This window comes from Geospiza fortis, unplaced genomic scaffold (genome assembly GCF_000277835.1).
Source record: "Geospiza fortis unplaced genomic scaffold, GeoFor_1.0 scaffold172, whole genome shotgun sequence".
NCBI classification, from domain to species: domain Eukaryota; kingdom Metazoa; phylum Chordata; class Aves; order Passeriformes; family Thraupidae; genus Geospiza; species Geospiza fortis.
This window is the reverse complement of record NW_005054309.1, coordinates 10,902,038-10,910,167: the sequence shown is the minus strand read 5'-3', so window position 1 is coordinate 10,910,167 and position 8,130 is coordinate 10,902,038.

Below are 8,130 nucleotides of genomic sequence, written 5' to 3'. Positions count from 1 at the left end.
GAGCATGAGGGACTACAGGGTCAGAATACAGGGACCCTGTCCTGAGAAATGCCACTCTGGCAGGGAAAATTGGACTAGAGCAGTAAATAAATGCAAAAATCACTGAACCTCAAAGTCTCCTGAAGCAGCAGTCACCAGACAAGCACTGAATGTCCTCAAGTTCCTCCCAGGTACCTGGCAATCCACCCCACATCTCTCCAGCTGGTGATTTAATAGGACCAGCAGCTCCCCAGCGTGCCAGGGCTGCCCCAAAGCAAGGCTTTAATTCTGGAGCCCAGGGACAAAGTGCCCCCGGTCACGGCGAGGGGAAGGAGACAGCTGAGCCCCAGGAGGATCCAGGGGTGCTGCAGATCCGTGTCCCACACACAGACACTGCTTCTTCCTTCCCTGGCACCCCCAGCCAACTCACAGCACCCCTCTCAGGCATCACTGTAACACATTTCTACATCCCACAGCCCCGGCTCCTGCAGCCAGAGAAACCCAGGCACAGCCACGCTGCTAACGACCACATTCCCTCCAAACTGCCTCCATTATTTAACACTCAGCCCTGCTCCCCAACTCCCCTCCTCGCAGTAATTTATTCAGTATTCTAGCTGGTACGCAAACACATATTTAAGTTATTCATACCTCTCAGGAGCGAGAAAACCATGAATAATTGATGGCAAATTGGCGCTCTGTAGAGAAATTGGGATGGGCTCCATCCCAGCTGCCAGTGCCCCTTCCATCCCCCTGGCTCTGGTATGTGAGCCAGGCTGCTGGCGGGTGCTCAGCCCTGTCAAGCCGACCGTACAGTCTATTCAGTTACCCTGGAGTTGTCATGTGGAATCAAGCAAACAAATATCTTCTCTCCCTCTGCCCCAGCCCCAGTGCTGGAAAACACATCAGGAATAATTCCTCACCCAGCTTAACTTGGGCAGCAGATCGAGTGAAAGTGCTCCCAGCTCGATACGGAATTTGAATTAGTTAAAAGGATTTATCAACAGCCAGTGGTTACATTCAGTTAATTAATAACCTGCTTAAAGTAACAAGGAAATTACAGAAGTTAATATTACTTATGGGGCCTCTCCTCGAAGGCTGGAGCCTCTCAGTGCCTCTGGAGGAGCTTTAGCCCAAAGAGAAGTCAGGGGAGAGCAGGACACTGAGGAAATGCACCTTGCAGCTGACACCTGTGGCATCTCACCAGCTCCTGAACCTCAGCCAGCCCTTCCAAAGGGACCTGCCCAGGTGGGACCCGTGCCCAGGACCTGCCTGAGCACCTCCAAAGCTGGCAGCTGTAACAGAAATGATCTCCAAAGCATTCCAGAGGCGTTCTGCACACACTTGATCCTTGCCCACCAAGCACGTCCATATTTTTCCCCTTAGCTTCCCTCTGACAAATGAATCCCAGATTCCCACCAAGTCAAGCTTAACTAAAACTGACCCTAGGGATCTGAGCCTGGCTGTGTCCTCCTCTCCTGGGAGAGCACAGCAGCAAACCCCCACTGGGAGTGTCCCAGCAAGGACATTTTTCTAATAACAGCCAAAGAAATATCAAAGGAACCAACTGGGAACAGCCAAGTGTAAGGTCAAGCACCCTTGGGCAGCTGCTGGGAGAAAGGAAAGCCTGTTTGCCCAAAGATAATGAGGAGAAATGTTTGTACAACTCTTGTTAGGGCTTTTGTAATACTGCAGTAGTTTATAAATTGTAGGTTTTTTGAAAAACTGCTCCTTAGAATACACATTCAGTCACATAGGTCCTCAATTTTGATGGCAATTCCTCCTAATGGCTTTTTTGCTCCTGTTCATTGCACCACAGCCTGGGCAATCAAATACAGAATTAATGGGGAGTGAAGACATTCTTTTAACGATGGTAAAGTTATTATTGTTGTTGTTCTTTAGGGGAAAACCAATTGTGTGTTTCCTACATCTTCCTTTTAGCTCAGGAACGACAGGAACACAGCTTCTCTCCCACTTCCATGAGACTATAAAAAAAGCTTGTGAGATGATGGCAGGACAGAAATACTCTCACTCTGAAATTCATTTTCTAAACAAGAGATTTTAACATAGTAAATTTCACAGGGCAGGGTGGCCTGACTAGGAGAGCACAGGCAGGGGGTTGGATTTTATTTCTGCATCTGATAACGACTTTATTCCTTGTACCCAAAATCACCCAGAAATTGTGGATTCCCCATCCCTGGAAGTGCCCAAGGCCAGGCTGGACTGGGAGCAACCTGGGATAGTGGAAGGGTGCTCATGGCAGGAGGTGGAACAAGATGAGCTTTAAAGTCTTTATCTTGATACCAGACAAACTAAGATTTTGCGGCAATAAAGCAAAAAGGTTCACATACATCTTTCACCAGCTGAAAGAAGAGAATGTACTTTATGAAAATAGGTCTTTCCCCATCCTGGAAAAAAAAAAGAAATTGGTTTTAATTTTTATTACAACAGCTACAATGAATGACGCCCTTTTTCAGCAAAGCCCTGGAAATATTTATTTTCTTAGACTTTTAAAAACAAACATCTTGTTAGGGAAGAGACAGGCTATTGTTCTCCCTCTGACTAATTGGGGAAAAGCAACAGAATATTCCATATTCATTACATTTCAATTACATTTCACCAAAATGACTCATGTTATCTTCCACCCAGACAAAGTGTTTTAATTTTAATAACGACAATGCCGACAGCTACAATACTGTTCTTGCAGAACTTTGCTTGTAAATAATTAACAATTGTTGTATAATGACGGGGGGGGGGGGGGGGGGGGCTCTATTACTTTCACAGTCAGGCTGAAGTCTCTTTAAATTTTGGGTATTCATAAGAACCCACTCTCCTCCCAACATAAAAGGCTAATGGCAAAATCAGGTTTATGTCCCTGCAGCCTTTCCCAATGCCAAAATCCTGTTGTATGCCAGGAATCAGCCAGGGAAAACCAAGGAGAATTGTGCAGGGCTCACAGATCACACCTCCAGAGGGTTTCGGTTTGGCTAATAATTGTCTGGGCTTGAGGCTGAGATCTGGAATGGGATAAATAACGAGTTTCAAATCCTGCTCTGTGCTGGGGTGGTCTCAGCAGGGGACAGACCCAGGACAGGGCACCACTTATTAATGGCCTTTAAATATGCGCACTCCAAGCAGGACACCCATCCTAATCCACTCATATTCTTAAAATCAGGCAACATTCCCCTGATTCGGGTGGAATCAGCCAGGACACAAATGCCTTGAGGACCATGTGAAGGCTCCCCTTGTTTCCATACCAAGTCTTGTTTATTCTCCAGTTACCATGTACCAGCCACAGTCACAGTCCCTGCTGGAATTGAAAGAGGCTTTCCCTGACGAAAACTCTGGGATTACGACCCAGGTCTTGGAGGAGCCAAACCCTGCCCAGCCCTGGCACTGCTGTTTGGGTTTGCAGGTGGGTATTGCCCGGTGCAATGCTCAGAGCTCATTAACAGCTGCCCTGCTCTGAAGGCTCATTTGCATCACAAACCCAACATCTGCTGCGCAACCGTGGTGATAAAGTTGATCACAAACAGGGAAACTTTGCATACTCATTTCTTTATAACCCCTGCTGGTTCAGAGAGGTCTCCAAAGTGTTCACAAGCAACAGAAAAAGTCACCTCAGCCTCCCTTTGGACAAACTCAAACACACCCAGCCTTGTTTTCACATCCCCACACACATTCACATTTCACATCTCAGGTAACATTTTCATTAACCACCTGCATCATTTCCCCACTGAACGCATATTTTATTACTTCAGACATCTCCTTCCACTGGCTTGGCTTTCCACAGACAGGGCTTCCTTAATTGAGCCGCATAGTTTATGAGCTGTGCTAATTGAGCCGCATAGCTCCGCTGCTGCCGGCGTTTCAGACCCTGAGCCCGACCCGACTCCGAGCGCTGGGTCGGTGCCGCTGGAGCCGCAGCTCGGCGCCTTGAGGAGCCCTTTCACAGCCCTGCTGCACTCCTGCCATTCCTGGAGGCTTTTCCCACTTCGGAACACCCGAAGGGGGAAAAAGCTGCATTCGGCTCACACAGGTTTTTTTAAGGAGAGCCAGGACAAACTGCTGACAGCCCAAGGAACGAACCCTGTGTCCCTGAGGGCAGCAGGGAGGAAAACTCACCCAGGAGAGCAAGAGCGGCTATCCCATACAGAAAAAACCCGCCCGACTCCAGGGACTGCTCCAAGCACGCTGCCAGGTCCTGGGTAGGAGCCAGGAGCCTTTAAAAGGGTCCTGGAAGCAGGAAGGAGGAGCGGTATTGATAGGTAAGCGTGAGGACCTGGCGGTCCCCGCTGCCCGGGTTAAGAGCTCAGCAATCAGGGCAGAGCCACCGCGTCTGGAGCCAGGGCTGGTTCCGCACAGCATCCAGCTGTTTCTCACCCTAATTAACTCTACAGGCTAACAGGGATTATTAATATTAATCACCCGGCCTATGAAGCTGCTAATGAAACCAGCTAATCCATAGCAGTGCAAATGAACACAGGGATTTGCGCTGAGTTACAGGGGAGAAGCACTACCTGCTCTACGAAGTGCTCGCACCTTGCTTGAGCACAGGTCTCCTCCTGGCTACAGAGAGATGCCTCAGTAAGGCACTAAAAACCCTGTAACATCTGCTGAATGAGGTTTCCATCATTAAAGCTGCACCTCAGAGGAGCGCAGGGCTTTGAAAGGGGAACAGCTTCCGCCAGCACCTCATTTCACAGGGCGGCAGAGCCAAGCGGCAGCATCACTTGGGAGCATAAGGAAACCAGGCAGGGGAGAACAGAACAGAGGCAGCAACTCACAGGAAACCTTATTGAAATTAATTCATACCAGCACTGATGTGGAAGGGGCTTGGCAGGCAAAGCTGTGTTTGCTAGATTTGTGGAATTCTTTGTGTAAATAAACATGAAACTGTAGAATGTTGGATAGGAAAATCCTCGAGCTCACCAAACCTGTTGAGGCAAGAGCTGTCAGGTCTAGGCTCACCTGATGTTGCTTCCCTAAGCAAAGCTTTTCAACATTCCACAATTAGGAAATTACTCATTAGCCAGAGACTTTTCCCTACTCCATTAGGAACAGAGGACACCAGGTCACTGGTTTGTTCTGGTGTCAGAATTAATGATTCTTTGCTCTCTCAAATGTCTCCTTTTGAAGGAAACAACTCTTTTTTTTCATCTCTTTCTCACCCTACTCATGTTGTCCTGCCCTGTTCCTGAGAAATCCTCACTAAGTTTTCATTTCCTCAGTTTCTCTGTGTTTTGGGAGTTCTGTTAGCTATGGGGTGGTTGTTTGGGGGTTTTTTTTGGGTGATATCCCTGTATCTGTTTTTCCTCCAACATCCTCCCTGACCTGAGAGCCTCCTGCTCCAGAAACCAGCTCCCTGAATTTTCAACACATTTTGCAGAGAAACCATTTTCCTCTCATAACTTCGAAATTTAAACCAATAGATCCTGCAAAATAAAACAAGATCTGATCCTTTGTGTCCAAAATGTGGTTCCTGGCTTTTCCCCAGCAGGTCTGAATTTATCAAATCGTGAGGTGTACACATTGCATTAAAACCAAGTAGTAGAAAATTCAGTGTTCACCTTTCAAGTCCAACTCGGTAGGAAACCAATTCAATTTTGCTGTCAATTACGTTAGGGAGAGATAGGAGAAAATAGAAAAAAAAATCAGATTAATGCATTCTGAGATAAATGGTATTTCAGATAAGTTTAATCTTACTTTTGAGAGGTGCTAACTCATCATGTGCATCTACATTGAGGAGCCTGGGAGGCACAACACCAAAATTGTTTCACCCCTCATTCAACTGAATTAGGGTTTCCTTTTTTTCCTCAGCAGGACCCACAGGACAGGACGAGGATTTCAGCTGGGGGCTGAAATTCCATATCCAGTTTAACTGACTTTAACCATAAATGCAATTTTCTCCTAATCAGAAGTGAGATTGGCCCTCTGGTCTCCCTTGTCAGGCTGTAAATAGATGCTCCCCTCTCTCCTCAGGAGGACAAGGATTAAAGGAAGGCAACATGGAAAAGAGACTGAAACCCACAGGAGCTGAGGGTGGAGACCATGAACTTCAGAGATGTTTTCAGGAGGTTCCAGATCTCAGTTCAGCAGATTCTTCAGCTTAACTTTAACCATCTGAGTCAGAGTCTCATCTTTGTAATTATTCAGTGTCCCATCCCTTCCAGTGGGGTTGAGACTGGAAGGGGCCTCCAGTGGCCACCAAGCCCAGCCCCAGCAGGGTGGTCAGGGCCAGCTCCAGCTGGATTTTGAACCGTTTCCATGGCTCTCCCCTGGATTCGGTGCATCCCCATCCTTCTTGTACTGAGGAGTTTGTTTTTTAGAAGTGAATTTATCGCCTCTCATCCACAGAAAAAACACTTCCTGAATGTCTTCAAATACTTAACATTATTTCACCTGTAAAGTGATAAAATCTACTTTGATTTGCCACTCTAACAGTGCCTTCACCCACCCTATGTTTTGCTCCCAGGAGGGGTTAATGTCATACATATATACACACAAAGGATTTTATATTTTAATAGCGAGGCAACAAAGAAATTCACTTAATGACAAGTTCTTGGACTGATGCATTATTCATTTTGTTATGTGACAGCAGAACAAAACTGTAGCCATAAATATATAATGTTACACACCACTTTTAATGTCGTTTACATTTATGGAGTAATTGGCTGTCTTCCACATTATCCTCTCTTTAGTCACTTCTTTTTTAAGGGAGTGTCATGAAATGCAGCTCGTGGCATCAAAGACGTGTTTATTCAGGAACAGGAACAGCAGCAGGCCTGGATAAACCCAGGAATCTCAATCTCTCTTTCTGAAAACATTTTTTAGTCTCTGGAAGGATTTTAGAGGTATCTTTACACTGTTTTCCACATACAAATTGCTTTTTTGCTCCTTTTTTTTTCCTATGATTAACATGAATTTTTAAATATTGAGGAACAAAGGGAGACAAGGTGAGAAAGAGGACCTGTGACAAGGCTACAGCAGAGATCCAAAGGAAACGGGAGTGGATTCAGGCCAGTTGGACAATGTGCTTGCATGAAGGGTTGGTCCATCCAGAAACCCCCTCCTACAGCCACAGAATCCTGGAGTGCTTGGGATGGAGGGGACACCTTCCACTCCAGCCTGGTCTTCCCCACATAACAAAACCCATTCCTTGCACAAGCCTGCCGCCAGAACTGCTACAAACCCTCCTGCTTTTGCCCATCCCCAACAGCCGAGTGTCATGGACATAACAGCGAATTTCACCGTGCCAGACAAATGCAGCTCAACTGCCAAAACCAACACTGAATCATTGCCTGAGCGGCAATTAAACTAGAACAATGCAGATACCCAGAGCCCTGCCTTTAATCATTCCCCCAGCCCTGTGTTAATTAGCTAGGCTGCAGCAACCACTGACATGATGAGCCTGTATGAGAATAAAAAGTAAAACTGTATTAAAAATTCAGTAAATTATACAACACTCTTCCCTATCAAAATATTCTAAAATATTCATGTTTGGCTTTCCAGGACCTAAAGGGGGCTTGCAAAGAGGCTGGAGGGGCACTTTTCCCAAGGGCCTGCAGTGACAGGACAAGGGGGAATAGCCTTGAGCAGGAGGGCAGAGTTAAATGGGATTTTAGAGAAAAATCCTTCCCTGCGAGGGTGGGGAGGCCCTGGCACAGATTCCCAGAGCAGCTGTGACTGCTTCTGGATCGCTGGGAATGTCCAAGGCCAGGTTGGACAGGGCTTGGATCCACCTGGGACAGTGGGAGCAGTCCTCGCTCATGGCAGGGGTTGGAATGCGATGGGATTTGAGGTCCTTCCAACCCAAACCATTCTATGTTTCTAAAAGAACAAAGATGCCTACAAAGATCCTAGGATTGTTAATTAGAATTCTTTGTATTGCAGTCTTTATTAATCAGATTAAATGTGTTTAAGCCAGCAGGTGGGTGCTGGTGCCGCGCTGGGAAGGTCTCACGATGCTGCTGCAATTCCCGCAGGTCAGGCGGTGGTCCCGCCCATCTGCCCAGCCCTGGAGGGCACATCTGGGCCCGGGGAGCAGCTCACCCTCGGTGTGCCCTTCCAGCCTTGCCCAGGCCGGGATTCAGGGATTAAACCCGCGGTGTGCCCGGGCCGAAGGAGAGGCCCAGAGCCGCCCGGCGCCGGCGG